The sequence below is a fragment of the Phyllostomus hastatus genome, unplaced genomic scaffold, assembly GCF_019186645.2.
Source record: "Phyllostomus hastatus isolate PE091 unplaced genomic scaffold, TTU_PhHast_1.1 phas_contig_495, whole genome shotgun sequence".
NCBI lineage: Eukaryota > Metazoa > Chordata > Mammalia > Chiroptera > Phyllostomidae > Phyllostomus > Phyllostomus hastatus.
Window position 1 is genome coordinate 1,830,513 of NW_025333895.1, and position 20,490 is coordinate 1,851,002.

Here is a 20,490-nt window from a genome sequence, read left to right on the forward strand (position 1 = left end):
ACTTTTTACACTGATGGCAGTGTCAAAAAAAAAAGAAAAAGAAAAAATCCACGCCATTTTAACTTAAGAATGTCTTTGAGAAAGCAACAAAATCTCTTGATTTTACTGAATCTCGAGTATATACCTTTTTAATATGTGTGAAAATGTGAAGTATACATAAAGCATTTCTGCTATACAATGTGTGTCTCAAGGAAATGCGCTTTGAGCTACTGTCTGAGTTGTAAGCTGAACTAGCCAATTTTTTCATGGACCGCCATTTTACCTGAAAGAACTAACAGAAAATTATGGTTATTCAGACGTGGCTGTATGACAGATATTTTCTTGAAAATGAATGAAGCAAACATGTCATTTCAGGAAAAAGAACTGGCAAAATTTGTTGCCAGCAATGAAATTCAAGCCTTCAAACATAAATTAGAATTTGGAAAATCTGTGTCTGCCACTGTAAGCTTCATGGCTTTCCAATATTTAAAAGTGTTTCCATAATATTAGTGGTGATATTAACATAACTGATTTATTTGATATCATATAATAAACTATGACAATATTCAGAAAAACCTGCGTAACTCAGTGAACCAGATGGCCAATACGCATGATGTTACAGAAGCTTACACGGGTAAAAGGCCCATGCAAAGTGCAAGACAGACTAGATGATTTTAACAGAACAGAATATGAAAGTTTATTGCTTTGGTTTCAGATTCCATACTGTAAATAACCTTTAAGGAACTACCAAGTATGGAGATCTGGTACAGATCAAAGTAGAATATGCATGATTATCTAAAGAAAGTAAAATTTTCCTCCTTTTTTTATATATCTCAAAAACAGAGTCAAGATTTTCTTCATATAATTCAGCCAAAACAACATATTGAAAAAGATAAATGTAGATGGCAAATGTATGTAGATATGCGATTTTAAGTCTTTTAAAACATTAAAGGGAGTGACAAAAATATAAAATAATAAAGATATTCTGCCCTGGCTGGCGTTGCTCAATGGATTGAGCACAGGCTGTGAACCAGGCATCGCAGGTTCGATTCCCAGTCAGGGCACATGCCTGGGTTGCAGGCCATGGCTCCCAGCAACCGCACATTGGTGGGGGGGGCAGTGTGTGTGTGTGTGTGTGTGTGTGTGTGTGTGTGTGTGTGTCTCTCTCTCTCCCCCCCTTCCTTCTCTAAAAATAAATAAATAAAATCTTTGGAAAAAATAATAAAGATATTCTAAGATTTTTAATAACTTTTTTAGACTTTATTTATTTACTTTTAGAGACAGGGGAAGGGAGAAGGAAGGGGAGAGAAACATGGATGTGCAAGAGAAACATCCATCGGTTGCCTCTCACATGCCCCCAGCTGGGGACTTGGCCCACAGCCCAGGCATGTGCCCTGACTGGGAACTGAACCAGGGACCCTTGATTTGCAGGCCAGCACAAAATCCACTGAGCCACACCAGCCAGGGCTTATTCTAAGTTTTCAAAAAATATATATTCTTATAGTTATTTTTTACGTAAAATGTTATGTTGACGTGCAATGGATTTATTTTCATTTTAAATGAATTGAGAACCATTTTAATTTCCCAGTCTTAATTTATAATATAGTAAAAAGTGATAGCTATAATCCACATAAAAAAAGCTCTTTGGAACTGCAATAATTTTTACGAATGTAAAGATTCTTTGGGTACCAAGAGATCTTAGAGATGCTGATTTTCTTTGGTTGGTATAATTTTTTAATGGAAATTAAAGTAACATATAACATAGCCAAGACTTGAGTCTGGGTCTCCTGACTTTAATTTTCCATTCAATCTAAACCACAATTCCTGAATTCACCATGACGATGGTTTAGAAACCCCTCATTCCATTCTTCCCAGTAAACAGGACGTTTGACCAAATAATTACAATAATAACAATAACTGAAATTTGAATGTTAGGTGCCAGGTATTTTTATACTCCTATTTCATTTAATTCTCACAACAATCCTGTGATGTAAGTACAATTAATTACTAGCCTCCACTTTATAGACAAGAAATGAAGAATAAACCAAATACCAAAAGTAACACAACTACTAACTGGCAGAGCTGAGATTTGAAAATAACACTTCTAACAGAGATACATCAGCAAAAATGCTTTCTCATAACTGTCCATCAAAACATCTGTGTGGTCACCAGCAGTGGCATTTATGGAGAGGACCTGTGACTCTGGCCCAGCATACCTTCAGATACAGACAGAACAAAACACTAGCCTGGAGTGTGGCAAAATTTATTTCTACACAGAAAATGGCAAGAAAACAAGCAAATAAGGAGATGTGCTATACATATAATCAAGCCGCTTCTCTTCTGTACCCATCTGGCATCTCTGCCATCACCCATTAAAAAGAAGTGTCAGGAGGCCAGGGCGAAGAATTCGTCACTGACACACAACTGGGGCAGTGAAAATTCTTGGCAGGTGTTCTCTGAGCTGTAACTCCTCTCCTATGCAAACTAACGCCCAAGCTGAGTCCTGACTTTATCACCCTCAGCTGTGACAAGAGCCATCATTAGTGTCCAAACTCCACCTTTTCCAGGCTGATGGCATGTGTCAGGCCTTGATTCCTGTGCCACTCCTGCCTGCCAAGTCGGGAAAGGTAATGCCTTTGGCTTTTTTGAAGTACCTCAAGTCACTAGGCAGCAGCTGACACCAACTCCTTCCTGAGGATGGACACTTGGCCAGGAGCCAAGCTTAAGTGTATTTGGAGGTTCTTGATCTTTATTGAAATCATTTCTGCCTTCTCACTGGCACAATTAAAATAAATTCCTCCCCAGTGAGCTTCTGCAAGCCTCTTCCATCCAGTGGTAGTCAACTTTGATTAGAGAGAAGTGTTCAAGTGCAGCAGCTGATAAATGTCAGAGCCTGGAGGGCCTTCACAGAATTTTGATCATTTATAGCTATTTCGCATCTCATGCTATGGACAGTTTTTAAGCCAACACCACTCAGTGTTGCTTACTTAGTCAAATGCTTCAGGTCAGCATACCAAATTCCAGTCAATGGTCTGGTTGTACTGGTTCTCAGTACACCCCTAAGGCTAAGACATTTGACCTAGCAGGCAGAATAATTTTGCAAACACACTTTGCAGATGGCCAACAGGACATTGGGAAACTTCTGCAAAAGGCATGCTTTTTCATAAGGAAGTGGTAGTGTGGTATAAGTAAACACACACGCGTACGCACGCACACACAGGGCCAAGGATTTCAATTCTAACCCACTGTGTGATTTGGGTTTTCATTTTCCTTCCGAATCAGCTTCCTCATCTACTAAAGAAGGATCTTAGCCTAAATGAGAGATTCCCAAATGTCCATAAAATGGCTACATCAGAGTCCGCTGGGGGCATATGAAAACTACAGAACCCACTCCTAGAAGATATCATTTACATTTCTAGGATGATGCCTAAAAATATACATTATTAGCAATCTACACTTCCTAACACTACCACAATTAATCCTGATGCAAAGTCAGTTTGAAAATCATTAGATTAAATGACCTCTAAGATTCCTGACAGCTTTGAAAGCTATAAAACTGTACACTGGAATTTCGTTTGTTTTTTTTTATCTCAGAATTTTCCCCCTATCTATGATTAGCATTCCATTCAAATAGAACTGTCCATCAGGTTACCAATGAAGACATAGGTCTAAAAACAATATGTCAAGTATTAACAGCTTACCCAACCTAGTAAATTACTATTTCATTTATGAAAACATGGGGTACATCTAAGCATAGCTTTTCTAGAAAATATACACTCAAAAATAAAGCTTTTAAAACATATTTTACAAAGATTCAATTACATACTGGAATTAGCCAAGAAAAGCAAAATTTAAACAACATTTTCTCTAAATGTTATGAATAACTAAAGTTAGTTATGGAATGACTATGTCTCATTACCTATAACTTAAGATGCCTTAACACAAAGCTGTAATCTACCTCAGGCTATAATAAACTTCATAATAAAAATCAAGTTTTTAAAAGCAAGTGCCATATGCTTAAATTTAACCCAATAAACTAAAATAGGTCAAAGGAAGAAAACCACAGTCCTATATTATTGGTGTATCATCAGGGTTTCATTTTTGTAAAAAAAGGAAAAATTGAGTCCTTTGATCACTGTTCTTGTTTATTTCATTAACTAGTGGAGGAAAAAACACACGCTCTTGGCACTAAAGGACATTAAAAAACTCTGCCAACACACTTCACACACAGAAAAAAACCCAAGACTCTCTCCAGCCCATTCCAGAATCCCCGTGAGTATCAGCTAACAGATGATTGTGGTTCCTGTTTCCCTTGTGACTTCATATTCCTAACTCACACACTCACTCATTCAGCTCAGCTGAATAACAACCCTTGGTACAGTTACTTCGAAGAGTTGTTCATTGATTACAGATATCCTGTGAATTAATTTACCATGGAAAAATAAAGTCCTGCTTCTCCCGTGGGTTTGCAAAATAATCTAAAATAAAGTCTCAAACACATGAAATCATTGTTACTAGGGGATGAACAATTCAGGTGGCCCTTAGAATATTTTGATAGGTTTTGAAGTATATGCCCCATTTGAAGAGAAAATATTCACTGCCTTTGGCACTAGATCAAATTATCTCAGTGAGTTGGCCTCCTCTTGTCTTCCAGACTCATCTAAAGTATCTGGGGTAACTTGATATAAAGTTGCCATGTCAAATAGCAAAATGTTCTAAGCTATTAAGTTTAAATTTCTATTCCTACCTCTCAACTCTGGTAAAACCTCAAACAGGCTAAATATAAGAATGACCTTCCATATACAACCACAACCTGTGGCAAACATTTTTTTCCCTTTTCCTAATATTCAAGTAAACACTGTGGATTACGCAGGCTCCTTTGTAAGCACTGTCTTAAAATAACACATTCTTTCAGCCTAGCTCAAAGCCAGAATTAGTAGTCATAGTGCTGGAATCAGATCCAAACAAATGGGCCTGGGGCAAGGTGGGGGGAGGGGGGACCGGGACAGTGAGAGGGTGGAGGGAACTGTTGCAAAATAAGATAGTTAACTCAAATATTTCTGTAACTCCTCATCTGGAAACTTGCAGATTCTACTTGTATAAGCAGAACTAGTACTTAATAGCTGTTATCTACAATTAGTAAACAACCTGACAAAGTCTAAATAACCACTTTCCCAGCAACTATCATTGTCTGGTTATTACTGTCTGGTTACACCACACAGGTTACGCTTTAGGGAAAAGGTGTGACTAGATGATGGCGACCATGTGCACTACTGGTGGCAAGAAGTCATTCAATAAAATGAATATCCAGACTTCCAATGACAATGACCAGTGACAAGACTAGACTATGAAATCTCTTGGTCTACAGCTCTGGTCAGAATTTCTTAACCTGAAATTCATAGGGAGGCTACAGATGGGTTCTTGGGAGTCCGTAACTGAAATCACTTTCAAAATTTTATTTATGTGTATGTATTAAGGGAGAGATTCCACGGCTTTCTAGAGAGTTTTTAATTATATTATCTAACTTAATCCTCACTGTCTATGTGGCAAATACTAATATGATTCTCATTTTTATAGATTGAGGAAATTGATGCTTATGGAAAATAAAAACTTTACCTGAGGTCACAAAGAAAGTGGTGAAGCATTAATTTCAAAAATTTCTTTAAATGTGCATATAAATAACTAGTGGGAGGCCATTTAACTGTAAAAGAGGTTTTTTACATTAATGTATATAGACTAGAAACCAAATTCTGGGCAAAACATGCAATTCATTTAGTAACATGTAAGTAATAGTTGCAAATGATTTTAACAATTTAAATATTTTGAAATAACATAATTCATATAGCTTTTAACATGTGTCAGGTCTATTTCACACACTTGACATATTTTACGTCGTTTAGTCCTCATGATAGTCCTATGAGGCAGATACTACCAACATGTCCATTTCACATGTAAGGAAACAGAGAAACAGGGAGGTTAAGTAATTGCCCATGGTCACAGAGCTGCAAAGTCAAGATTCTAGCTTCAAAGTCTGTGCTCTTTACTAGGCTCTAATAGTGCTTCTCCAAATACTTAATATATCAACATGTTAAACTATGGTCACTTTAAAGGGAAAAAAAAACATAGCCAAGTAAGATTCCAATTTGGAAACGTCTATCATGACAAGGTACTTTACTCCACTTAGCACATATGAACCAAAAGCAATGAGAAAGTGAGACCTCGCAATTACATTTGCACGCTACTTGCACGTACATAGCCCTCACAGCTTTTCACAACTCTGTGCAAAAGGAGAAGTACTATTTGTCCGTCTTCACTGATGCTCTGAGAGGTTAATCTCACTATACACCACTCTCCCTCTACTGGAATATCTTTCCTTCTCTGTCAAGTGAAAATTCAACTAAATATTCAAGGCCCAGATCAAATGTGACCAGTTAGATCCACCTTTCCTGACACTTCTGGGCAGAGTTAACCTTTCTTTTCTGTTACCCTGAACACGGTTCATGTAATTCCACCAGCTCAGCGATCACCCTCTTTATCATCAGCTGTGTCCACGTCTAGTTCCCTGGGTAGACACTGAGATCCATGGTGGCAAGGGTTGTATATGGGAGAAATAATTCTCAGGATTACGCTGCTGAATTAGTAAAGGAACGAAGCAGAACACTAGCAGAGTGGCTAAGAGGAACATGAATTCACGCTGACATGTTGTCATCTTCACAACTTAAGATTTACCCTCAAGGCCAGCAGCATCACCCCAAACACGTCATGAGACGCTCCCTGCACGGTGCCTGGGAAGTGCCTGGGCAGGCAGCAACCTGCGACAGCGACGCCACTTCTATGGTACCAATTCCTAAAATACTTCATTTAACTGAGTTTATGCTTCTTGTTTTCTTTCAAGTATATCAAGAGGCCTCAACAGGACTATGGAAACATTTACATCTCCAAACTAAAGCTAAGTGGGCTTCAATATTTTGTAGCACCTCTGCAAAACGACAGAAAGGAGGTAAGTGGAACGATAAAGGATGGCACGGTGAGTTCTGACAAACTCAAAACCCATCTAAATCAAGAATTAAATAGCTGGACCAATTTATTAAATATGTAGCTTCTATAACTCTTTGCTAATTTAACCCTTAGACTTTATCCTTGCACTGAGTACATAAACCCTTTAGCCAAACTCACTTAAAAGATGCAATGTGTGCCTTAAACTCACTTAATAAAAAATGAAATTACGAACTTAAAGCAAATTAAAGGAATGAGGGTGCTGAAAGCTTTACTGCCATGAAAACAATTACCTCAAACACAATGAGAAACCCCCTGTGTCATCTGGAAGCCCACCTTTCACTCTTCTCTCATTTTTCAAACCATGAAAACCATTCTTTATCCAAATGGTATAAAGCACTGACATCTCTTCATATGATCAAGGCAAGCAGAGGACCATTTAAAATAAACCCATTTAAGATTTGCAAAAATAATACACAAAACAGCTGCTTAATTTTTTACTGTCATTTTTATACAACTTCCTGTCATATCACGGAGAACTCAACGAAGCTAACTGATGTGTTTTGACCAAGGGTGAAATAACTAAACTAATGGAGAATATAAACAGTTCCCATTCAAACAAAATTCTCAGTGGTTGTTTTTTTATTATGTACCATTTGTCTGCTTTAAAAAATAAATTTGAGAACAGTCAACCTTTAATATTTAAACCTGAAGCAAATGGTAATAACTATCCCTGATTAAAGATTAACCTAAATCCAGCCAGCAGTTCTGTAAGCCCGTATTGCCACTGAGCACTCCTGGATCCCTCCCATTATAAACCCTACATTCTGACGAGTTCCATCCATATAATTCATTCATTTTCCAGATGTTTCATCAAGGACGCCAATAGCCAATACAAATAATCAGTATGTCTACAATGCACTAATACCCTTTCTGCCAAAAGCAAAGGCACGTGACATTTTAGGTCCTCTCTTGTGAACTCCCTGAGAAATGTGGGCTTTTCTATTGGGGGGGGGGGGGAGAGTTCCTGTTCTGTTTTTTTTAACATAGAAAATAACCTGCAGACTACCAACAAACCTCTGTGATAACCTAGTACTCCAGGCTCTTAGCTAGGGAGACTATCAATTCTGAAGGTTAATGTTTTTCATCTTCCTGTACGAAACATTTCATCTATAGCCTCACCAACTATTATTAAAGGCAAATAAGAGGATGTTTGCTTGTTTGAGACGTAGCTCTCATTGAAGGCTCTACCCTCAGAAACTCAACAGTAAATTTTGTTGTGGATAAGGGAGGAGGGAAGTATGGTCCGTGAGCTCTGCAGTCACGAAGTCCAGGGTTTAAGCTCTGGCTTTAACGTTGGCTTTCGCCTACGTGACTTTCGCCTATGTGACTTTGGGCAAATCAACCCTTGACCCCTGTACGACTCAGATTTCCCCTGAGGTAAAGTGGGTTGCTGAGATTTTGATGAAATAAAAATATACAAATCTCAGCAAGCAGTAGGGTACTCAATTAAGTTCTTTTTTACCCTCTCCCTTTATTATGAACACAGACTACTATAAAATGGGATATTTGACATTTTCAGAATTAAAAAAATGTCATTCAGAGCCATCTTCTCAGACATCCACTTGAGTCTGCTTGTATAAATACTACCGTCTCACAATCCTGAAGTTCATTAGCTCTCAGCAGTATACAAGTACGTTCTCAAAATTTAAATACTCTCAAACTAAAACCTGAAAAGAGGACGTGTGGCCAAAATGGAAGCATAGGTAGATACACTGTGCCCCCTCGCACAACCAAAAGGAAAACAACAAATTTAAAAACAAAAAAACAACCAGAACTGGCAGAAAATCGAACTGTATGGAAGTCCCACAACCAAGGAAGTTAAAGAAGAAACATTCATCAGAAACATTCAACATTCACCAGCAGGAGGGGTGGAGACGGGCAGCCACGGCAGAGAAGACTCTTGACGAGGCAGCATCTGGAGGCCCTGGGTGTCCGGCGGCGGCGGGAAGAGCGGGCAAGGCGACGGCTGGCGGAGCGGTCGGTTCCACATTTGCGTGCAGATAAAACAGGAGGAACAACTGGGGATTGAGACAGACCACGCACCCAGGGTTCCAGCACCGGGAAATAAAGCCTCAAAGCCTCTAACTGGAAAAACCTGTTGCGGCAGTGGGAGAAACTCCCAGCCTCACAGGAGAGTTCGTTAGAGAGACGCACAGGGTCCTAGAACATACACAAACCCACCCACACGGGAATCAGCACCAGAAGGACCCAATTTGCTTGTGGGTAGTGGGGAAAGTGACTGAAAACAGGCAGAGAGCTGAGCAAGCAGCTGTGGGCCTTCTCAGACCCCTCCCCCACATCCAGCATGCTAGGCAGTAAAGTGGCTGCCCCACCCTGGCGAATACCTAAGGTTCCGCCCCTTACTACATAACAGGTGTGGGGAGACCACCCCCCAAAAAAAGCCCAAATGAAAGAATAGATCAAAGCTCCAGAAAATATACAACTAATCAATGAAAAGCTAGCCAACCTATCAAATGCACAGTTCAAAACACTGGTAATCAGAATTGGTTGAGGATGGTTGCAAATTAGAGGAAAAAATGAAGGCTATGAAAAGTGAAATAAAGGAAAATGTACAGGGAACCAACAGTGACAGCAAGGAAGCCGGAACTCAAATCAACAGTTTGGAACAGAAGGAAGAAATAAACGTTCATCCAGAACAGAATGAAGAAACAAGAATTCAAAAAAAATGAGGAGAGCCCTAGGAACCTGTGAGACAACTTTAAACATTCCAACATCTGAATCATAGGAGTACCAGAAGGGGAAGAGGAAGAGCAATAAATTGAGAACTTATTTGAACAAATAATGAAGGAGAACTTCCCCAATCTGGCAAAGGAAATAGACTTCCAGGAAGTCCAGGAAGCTCAGAGAGTCCCAAACAAGTTGGACCCAAGGAGGAACACAGTGAGGCACATCATAATTGCATTAGACAAGATTAAAATGAAGGAGAGAATACAAAAAGCAGCAAGAGATAAGGAGACAGTAACCTACAAAGGAGTTCCCATCACACTGTCAGCTGACTTCTCAAAAGTGACCTGACAGACAAGAAGGGGCTGGAAAGAAGGATTCCAAGTCATGAAAGACAAGGACCTACATCCAAGATTGCTCTATCCAGCAAAACTATCATTTAGAATGGAAGGGCAGATAAAGTGCTTCTCAGATAAGGTCAAGTTAAAGGAGTTCATCATCACCAAGCCATTATTATATGAAATGTTAAAGGGAAAGAAAAAGAAGATGATCAAAATTACGAACAGCAAAATGACAACAAACTCACAACTATTAAAAACTGATCCTAAAAAAAAAAAACAACAAAAATTAAGCATTAGTTTCTGACAACAAGAACAGAATCACAGAAAGGGAGATCACATGGAGGGTTATCAGCAGGAGGGTGGGGGGAGAATGGGGAAAAAGGTACAGGGAATAAGAAGCATAGGTACTATAGGCATGATAGGTACAAAATAGACATGGGGAGGTTAAGAACAGTATAGGAAATGGAGAATCCAAAGAACTTATATGTACCCGTGGACATGAACTAAGGGGGGGAGGGCAGGGAATGTGGGTGAGAGGGGATATGCAGGGCAGAGGGGAATAAAGGGGGGGGGGGGAAATGGGACAACTGTAATAGCATAATCAGTAAAATATATATATTTTTTAAAAGGAAGGAATTTGGACTTCCGGCCAAGATGGAGGCATAGGTGGATGCACCGTGCCTCCACGTACAACCAAGATTGGAACAACAACAATTTAGAGGTAGAATAACATCCAGAACTGACAGAAGATTTATCTGAATGGAAGTCAGACAGCCAAGAAGTTGAAATAGACCCGTTCATCCAGACTGGTGGGGGGGGCGTGGAGATGAGGAGCTCGGCGCAGGGCGCAGCGCAGAGAGCAGGAAGAGTTGGGAGCATAAGGCAACCGGGGGCGCGGAAGCCATCTGGGGTGCGCAGGATCGCAGCGGGTGGACCCTGAGCACGCAAGCGGCAGCTGGCAGACCCAGTGAGGCAGCAATTGTGGAGCAGGGCAGAGCGCGCAGCCCAGGATCCCAGGGAAGGGACTGAGGTCCCCCAGAGAGCGGAGCTACCACCACTGTTCCCTCTCGACCCCACCCCCACATACAACGTCACAACCTAGCGACTGGGGTACCCAGCCCCGGTGAACACCTAAGGCTCCGCCCCTCACCACAATAAGAGCGACCAGACCAAAAAGAGAGAGAGAGGGAGAGAGAGAGAGAGAGAGAGAGAGAGAGATGGCTCAAACAGAATAACAAATCAGTGCCCCAGAACTCATCCTTTTGAACGACCAAGAGATAGCTAACCTATCAAATGCACAGTTCAAAACACTGGTGATCAGGAAGCTCACAGAATTGGTTGATTTTGGTCACAAATTAGATGAACAAATGCAGGTTACCATAAAAGAAATGAAGGAAAATGCACAAGGAACCAATAGTGATGGGAAGGAAACTGGGACTCAAAACAATAGAGTGGCCCAGAAGGAAGAAAGAAACAACCAAACAGCAAAGAATGGAGAAATAAGAATTGAAAAAAACAAGGAGAAGCTTAGGAACCTCCAGGACATCTTTAAACGTTCCAACATCCGAATTATAGGGGGACCAGGAGGGGAAGAGGAAGAGCAACAGATTTAAAATGTATTTGAACAAATAATAAAGGAGAACTTCCCCCATTCTGGCAAAGGAAATAGACTTCCAGGAAGTCCAAGAAGCTCAGAGAGTCCCAAAGAAGTTGGACCCAAGGAGAAACACACCAAGGCACATCATAATTACATTAGCCAAGGTAAAAATGAAGGAGAGAATCCTAGAAGCAACAAGAGATAAGGGGACAGTCACCTACAAAGGAGTTCCCATCAGACTGTCAGCTGATTTCTCCAAAGAGACCTTACAGGCAAGAAGGGGCTGGAAAGAAGTATTCCAAGTCATGAAAGACAAGGACCTATATCCCAGATTACTCTATCCAGCAAAGCTGTCATTTAGAATGGAAGGGCAGATAAAGTGCTTCTCAGATAAGGTCAAATTAAAGGAGTTCATCTTCACCCAGCCCTTATTTTATGAAATGTTAAAAGGACTTATCTAAGAAAAGAAGACTTAAAAAAAATGTATAGTAAAAGGACAGCAAACTCCCAATTATTAACAACCACACCTAAAGTAAAACCAAAAGAAACTAAGCAAACAACTAGGACAGGAACAGAAATGGAGATCACATAGAGGGTTAACAACAGGGGAGCGGGAGGAGGAGAGAGGGGAAAAGGTACAGAGAATAAGTAGCATAGATGGAAGGGAGAAAATACATAGGGGTAGGGTAAGAATAGTATGAGAAATGTAAAAGCTGAAGAACTTAAGTATGACACAGGGACATGAACTAAAGTTGGGGAATGTGGGTGGAAGAGGGTGTACAGGGTGGAGGGGAGTGAAGGGGGAAATGGGACAACTGTAATAGCATAATCAATAAAATATATCTTTTAAAAAAGGAAGGGATTTTAAGAGGAAAAAAAACCCGAAAAGAACGTGAGAGCCACATCAGAGTGGTCTCACTGCTCATGGCTCCTGAAAGGCGGGGACAGACTGGAGAAAGGCTGCCAGAGCCAGGACCCAGCCTTCAGAGGGCTCCAAGGAACATTCAACGCTGTCGGTGAGTTTGGGATTTGGAAAAAACCACCGACCGTTGACTGTACCCTGGGGTCCTTACAAACACCACTGTATTTCCTGAAGCAAAGGAATAGGCTGTACCTTCACATATTACATGAGACCACCAGAACCAGTCCCACTGCCTGTCCCCCAAAGCTGATTTTTTTAAAGCTCCCTTCTATTTCTGTTGCCCATTTTTCTTGCTTTTTGTTGTGCTTTTGACAAGCGTGTTTTGTTTCAACAAGATGAGAAGAACTCCATGATAATAAGTGTACCTAAATGTCTCCTAGAAATATGCCATTCTGGTGAGAAATAGCACGTAGTGAGGAGAGATTTTTTTAAAAATCGACTTTATTTTGGAGCAAAATCCAATGAACTATTTTATACTTATTTCTCCCATATACCCTCAATACTTTTAATTAGGGGCAAGGGGAGGATTTAATAAGCAAAAATAGCACAAAACTTTCCAATTTCTGCACAGTTGTTATCACATTCTGCCTCAAGTTATAGTTAATGTGGTTAAGTTTTGACAGCCCCATTAGAATATGAGCTATTTGAAAACAGCTACCGCCTCACTATTTCCATCCACACATATGCTCATTTAAATGTCGGTTAAATTCAAGTAAAAAGTCAGGTCTGGAGTCAGGCAGATCTGGGATGCATCTTGGCTCCACTCCCTAGCTAGTGGGCTGACTCTGGACAAGTGTCTGAGTCTCGGTGATGTCGTATAAAAAGTAGGAGATGACAAGAATACCTACCCTCATGGAATGTTTTGCAATTCAAGGAAATGAAAATATAAGGTACATTGTACCATTCCTAGAACACACAGCAAATGCTCAATATATGTAAGCTATTATTATTATTAACCCAAAATATAACCTGTGCTAATTTAACTTGAAAAGTACTCATATTTCTCAGTACAAAAGAGAGAGAAAGAAGCAGGGTCCTCAACTATTGTTCGTACCTCCCAGTATTCAAGCACTGCCTGTGTGATCACAAGGCTACTTTTTGGCTTCTCCAGGAGCCCCTTCTCTTCTCTGAGCCACAGTTCCCCATCTTTAAGAACCCCCAGCTCTAGTGTCAATGTTATCAGTAATTACATGGGTTCTCAACTGTTAGTTACTAGGAGAAATGCCACACGTCGAAGAAACCGGTGTGAAAAAGAAGAGCCAGGAGCTGGGGAGAGCCCAGGCAACTCCACCAAAAGGAAACACTGATGGCTGCACTCAACATTCATTGCTGTCGGTGGGTTTGAGTCTGAATCAACTCACTGATCAATGAATGCAAACTGCGGACCAAACAACCCAAGGGTAAGGCACGTGCAGAGAATTCATCAGCTACTGTGCTAGGTGGCAGCTGCTGTGGTTTCCAGTATACTGGCTGAAGTCTCTCTTGCTCTCTTTGCTTCTAACAGGAAATAGGGTCTCTAAATGCCTGGTACTTTCATTTTTCCATAGATGTTCTAGAGTTAAAGAAATGATATTTTACCAGAGGAATAAACTATATACCCTGATGTCATACCATATTTAAAAATAATCAATGTTTTCATAACTTTTAAATTAAAGAGTCAATGTTATTACTTTATATTCAAATATAGAACTATATAAAGTAAAAATTGAAAATCCCTCTCTCATCATCTGCAACCCATTTCTTCAATTGCAATCACCTGCAAATATTATAAACAAGTTTAATAACTTGTTATAAATGAAATATAATGAACTTAGTTTATTACCTCATCTACTCATTATTAAGGTAATAAATATCATAAAATAGTTATCCTTAGAGAACTTTTTTGGGGGGGTTTTTTTTGGAGGGTGGCTTAAAACAAGTTCACCTTTTACTTACTGCTGTATAATCTGCTTTTGCACTCAGTTATACATTATACATGGCCTTCCACAACAAGCCTTGTTACATTATTCTCATTCTTCTAAATAACTGCAGTCTTAGTATGAATGCCTTGCTTATTATTGCTCAAACGTACTTAAGTATTCTCTTTTGACCAATGCTATTAGGACCATTAATTCTGGCCTTTGCAAATGATGTCCTTCAAATAAGAAAAAAATCTAACTGATTTAGGAGATGCACATCACTTTTCTTAATAAAATTTAGTGTCAATCTGTGAATCCTATAAAATAAGCTAAGCCACTAAATCTTTCATCATAATGACAGGAAAACAAGGGCCTTGTTTTCCATACGCTTTTTTACCATACACTTAAGTCTGAGATAGAAACAGATTCTCATAGCAAAATTCAAATTAAAGAAGGCAGTAGGAGGGCAGTATTGTCCATTTAGCCTTCCAAACTTGGAAGGAGAGAAAAGTACAGGGTTAGTGAGACAAAAACTAAAAAGAGAGACCAAAGACAAAAGAAAAATGCAAAAAGTGACAAGAATTCTGGAAAAATACGAGGCTCGGGCCAGCGTTTCCTCAACCTGGCTGGGCACCACCATCACCTCGAGTTGTTTTTAAACATACAGATTCTTGAGTTCTTCCCTAGACCAGCGGCAGGGGCCCTAAACTCTGCATTTTATTATAACAAGCCCACAGATGACTCTGAGCTACCAAAGGCTGGCCCAAGAAAAGTCAAACTCACCAACTTCACACCAGCCTCCACCACCACACTTCATGTCATCCACTTTTCAACTATTTCCCAAACTTCTCTGCCATCATCTGATATTGCCACAACTCTTCTGAGCACAGACAGGTAGATCCATACTCAAGCTGCTACCGAGTATCTCCCTTCAAAGAACATACAATTTTGCACCAGGTTGTGGCAGCCAAATACATATCAAATTGTGTCTGATGTTATTTAAAGACTGATGCACTTGAGTTTATGCTTTCTCAAAACTAAAGCCTCCCTGAAAGAAGCTAATGGACAACATTAAATTCAGATGACTGTTCCACCCAAGAAGTACTTAGAGAAACCAAAGTTTTCTTTCTTTCATTCTGGTGGACACAGAGAAAGTAATTCAGATAGAGAAAATTATTCCCAAGTTTTCTGAAAAATTAGAAAAGAATGTCTGAGATGTTCTTTGAAAAATGTACACCTGAGCAAGTACGCCATTTACTTACAGAGAATCAGCAGTCTCGAAATAGGCCAATGAAAAAAATGACATATTTCAGTCACCAAAATCCTGTGCAGTTCCTCTTAGATAAAACTAAGTGCTACAGGGAAGAGAGACAATTATGTGATTGTAAGGGTGTTGTTTTCTGCAGGTGAGACTGTAAATAAGTATCAGCAACGGAGAGAATGTGTGGCATGCATAGGGGCTAAGAGCAGAGGAGTTCTGGGATTGTGTCAAGGGTCATGGGAAACAGCACTGGGAAGGGAAAAGAACAAACTACAGAAGATCTTGTGAACGAGGCAGAAAAATTCATAGTACAACAGGAGGCCTCTTTAAGCGCTAAGCTCTGGAAGGAGACAATGCAAGCAAGACTTCTGGAAGGTTTTCCACACTGATGTACAGGGAGAAGGGAAGAGAGACTGAAGAGAGAGAGAGAGAGAGAGAGACCTGCTGCGTGAAAGGACTGAGGCAGCAGGGTTGGAAAGAATGGAAAGGCTCTCTCAAAAAGCCACCTTACTAGCTTTGTTTTGGGTTTGTATTTCTCTTTTTTGCATTAGGATCTTTTTCCAAATATGTAGTCACTAAAAAATTCATACAAAAGGGAAAAAGGAAGTCCACTAGTTGGCGCCTCTCATCATTCTGTTCACTGTATGTACTCTCAAATATTTTGGAGATATTTAAAATACATGTATTTATATTTAGATAAAATATCACAAATTATACATAGTGTTCCATAACTTCTTTTACTTAAAACACCCTGGCCATCTTTTCAGCTCAATAGACCAGATCCACCTTCCTAGAAATGGGCTCAAACAGAAAAGACAGCAGGAAGTCGAGAATGCTGCCGAACTCCCTTGACTAGATTAGGGGCCTGGGGTGCACTAAGAAACGAGCAATTCTGAACTGGAAGACAGAAGAGCTTCTTTTTTTTTTTGAACAGAGAATGCGCATTTATGATTTGTAAGCATGGAGCTGAGAACAAAAGCACAGAAAGTCGACAGGTGACACAGTTATTGGACACATACTGTGCACCTCACCTGCAACAGATGCCAGGAAATGTGGAAGAAACAAAAATGCAAATGGCAGGCCAAATAATCCCAAGTGTGAAAAGTTCTGCAAAAGAAAAAAAGGAGGTACTATGGGAGCAAATATTGGAAGAGACCAATCTGGTCTTGGAAGCGAGAATGGTCTGGGAAGTGTACCTCAAGAAAGTGACGTGTAAATGAAGGCTCGCATGGTTAGGGGTAAACTGCATGAGTGAGACAGGTGGGGCGAGCATTCCAAGCAGTGGGAATGGATGGCAAGTGTACACAGGGCGTAGTGCTTTCAGAAAGCGTGGCTTGAAAGTGAGACTAAAGCACATAGAAAGCAGAGAAGAGGTCCTAAGACAAGGTTAGAGAGGAAAGCAGAAAATTTTAAAAATTACTAATAGTCTTAGAACAATTTTTTGGAGTGATAGCCATGGATGAAAACAGATTTCGGGAAAGGTAGTGATGAAGAGCTTGAGCCATCTATGTGAACCTGGACAAATTACTTACCCACTAAATCCGTATAAACAGGAGATAATGATAATAGTATTTGCTTGACAGGGCTACTTGAAGAGTAAAAATATATGTAAAACATTTTGCACAAAGCCTGATACCAAACAAAATACTAAGATCTGTGTGGGTGTGCATGCACTGGCTGACAGGAAGTAAAAAGCAGAGTGAAGGTCTGGAAGCGAAACTGTGGACAACTGAAATCTTTAGGTTTTAGAATGAGAGGTGACTTTTATTGTATGTTTATTATTTTAACTCATCTATGTCTTCCAAGTGTTCAGCAATAAGCATGCACTATTTCAACAATTAAAAATTATTCTTAATGTCTTTTTTTAAAGCAACCATTTCTTTAAAATGCAAGGCCTACCTATGTTTGGCTGAAAACCAGATGGAAGAATCCACAATGAATAAGGGAAAAAATGATGGACTATTTTTATCCAGAAAGGGGACCTGTAGAAAGCACAGCTGCAGGGACAGCAGCAGTAAGTCCATGGCGGAAGTGGTCACTTTGGAGCGCAGACACACAGCCTCAAAGAATGAAAACAATGAAGAGAATTCCAGCCTACTCCTGTTCTCTCAGGCTGTCTCTCAACAGGATCCACCTGGATCTTGTGATCCCGTATCTTAACAAGAGGCATGGCAGGGAGTGGACATTCCATAAGTGTCAAGTGAATTTCCTTGTGACTTCTGGAACGATAATATTTATAACCTAGAATGTGGTCTGCCCCTTCAACCAAGTCCAGAATACCTTCAAGTCCTCTGTGCCATGAATTATGCCTGTTCCAACCAAGGTATAATTTTGTTAGCTACCAGATATCAAGATAAACCTACCCTGATTATACTGGCAATAGAATCCCTGAACTTATACTGAAGCCCACCTTCTCCTCCTATTCTTCTGAATCTACTGAAAATAAATGAAGTCAATCGATCAAAATCACATGCCCCTTTCTCTCCTCTTTCCATTAAATAGTTGAGGCAAAACAGTAGCATACAGAAGAAATGATTTGAAATATGGAGTCAGAAAACCTGAATTTAAATCCAGCTCTGCAATGGCTGTGTGCACTTGGACAAGTCAGTCACCCTGTAAGCTTCACTTCTATAAAGGGGGGACAAAGGATATGTCTCCTATCTCATGGGACTGTTGTGCAGCCTGAGAAAAAGTGAAAAGTGTGCCACACACAACACACAGCAGTACAGTCCAAAACATCTGGTCTGCAATGGTACCATTCCATGGGTTGTCTATTTTCAGTAGGCAAAAATCTCTTACTCCCCAAACTCTCACCAGTTGTCAACCAGCAGCACATGTTTGTAAAATGTCTATCTGGCTGGGGTTAATCTATAATCTGAGGCTGAAAGCTGGCATTTTTCTGTATCATCAGCTTACATGGTCCATCAGAGCCACACTCCAAAGAGTTGAGTCAGTCCTCCCGAACAAGAGAAAGTGGTTTCTCCACTTGAAAAAGTTCTCTCCAATGGATTCTTTAGTGGGGCAGGGTACAGGGCAGGGTTTGGGCAGCAGAGAGGGAGGGCACAGGTCCCAAGGCAAAGATTAATTAGAAGCATCACAAATCAATAGGCCATCACATGACTGATGAACTTAAAACCATTTTATCCAAAAGCATCCTTCTGCCAACAAATCTTAGTTCTTTTAACAGCTTTATTTAGGTATCATTTATGTAACATAAAATTAATCCACTATAAGTATATAATTTTATGACTTTTATTCATTTATAGAATTATGTAACTATCACTGCAATTCGATTTTAAAACACTTTCAGCACCCCAAAACTCCCCCTGAACCCGTTTCCAATCAATCTCCACTCCTACCCTTAGCCCCAGAAAACCACTGATCTGTCTTGTCTCTGTAAATTTGTCTGTTCTACACATTTCATATAAATGGAATCATACAACATATAGTCTTTTTGAGTTTGGTTTCTTTCACTTGGCATAATGTTTTTGGAGTTTATTCATGCTGTAGCATATGTCACCTGATTATTTTTTATTGCTGAATAGCATTCCATTATATGATTATTCCATATTTTGTTTATCCATTCACCAGTTGATGGGCATTTAGGTTGTTTTCAAGTTTTGGCTATTATAAATAATGCTGCTATGAACACTGACATGAAGTCTTTGTGTGTGAACTTATGTTATTATTCTTGGGTAGACACCTAGGTAGAATTGCTCTATCATATGGTAAATTTACACTTAACTGTTTCTTAAATTGCCAAACTGATTTTCAAAGAGATTATACCATTTTACACTCTCACAGCAATGCACAAGCTTTCCAGTTTCTATACAGACTCAGCAACACTTTTTAGAATATTTTTATAGTCTTTTTGACTATAAACATTCCAGAGGGTATGCAGTGAAAATTCACTATGGTTTTAACTTGCATTCCCCTAATGACTCATACTATTAAGACATTTTATGGCCCAGAATATTCTCAGAGACTGTTTCATGTACACTTGAAAAGAATAGATATTCTGCATGAGGTATTCAATAAATATGAGCTACGTTAAGTTGGTTGATAGTGTTGTCTTCTATATCCTTGCCAATTTTCTGTCTAGTTCTTCTATCAATTACTGAAAGTAGGATATTGAAATTTACAACATTGTTGAATTACCTATTTCTCATTTAATTTCTGTCAGTTTTTGTATCATGTATTTTGGTGTTGTTAGATAAATATTTTTTCATTTTTTTAAAAGCTTTTGTTTATTTACTTTTTATGGCAAGCAGAAGGGAGGAAGAAAGGGAGAGAGTCCTGGCTGATGTGGCTGAGTGAATTGAGTGCCGCCTGCAAACCAAAGGGTCACTGGTTCGATTCCCAGTCAGGACACATGCCTGGGTTGTCAGCCATGTCCCCAGTAGAGGGTGCATAAGAAGCAACCACACACTGATGTTTCTCTCCCTCTCTTCTTCCCTTCCCCTCTCCCCCAAAAAAACAAATAAAAAAATAGAAACATTGATGTGTGAAACATCATCAGTTACCTCTCCCACACTGCCAAACTGGGGACCTGGTCTGCAACCAAGGCATGTGCCCTGACTGGGAATCAAATCTGCAACCTTTCTGTTTGCAGGCCATCACTCAATCCAGAGCCACACCACCCAGGGCTGTTGGGTATATTTTTGTAATTGTTATCTTTTCCTCTCATAGTCACCACTTTTCTAAGACATGTCTCTTATTAACTGCGTAGGGCTGAGTCCTGCCTTTCT

At 39.8% G+C, this 20,490-nt stretch overlaps 1 protein-coding gene and 1 long non-coding RNA gene across 3 annotated transcripts in view; one reads left to right on the plus strand and one right to left on the minus strand.

The window, feature by feature from the left end:
• The window catches only part of NR6A1 (nuclear receptor subfamily 6 group A member 1), a 198,585-nt gene that overhangs the window by 116,263 nt on the left and 61,832 nt on the right, over positions 1 to 20,490 (minus strand). The window lies entirely within an intron of this gene.
• LOC123823474 overlaps positions 1 to 20,490 on the plus strand; it is a 44,529-nt gene that overhangs the window by 23,675 nt on the left and 364 nt on the right. The window contains exons 2-3 of the long non-coding RNA XR_006786535.1: positions 6,875 to 6,979; positions 13,793 to 13,983. This is a non-coding gene — a long non-coding RNA (uncharacterized LOC123823474). The remainder of the gene's footprint in view (positions 1 to 6,874; positions 6,980 to 13,792; positions 13,984 to 20,490) is intronic.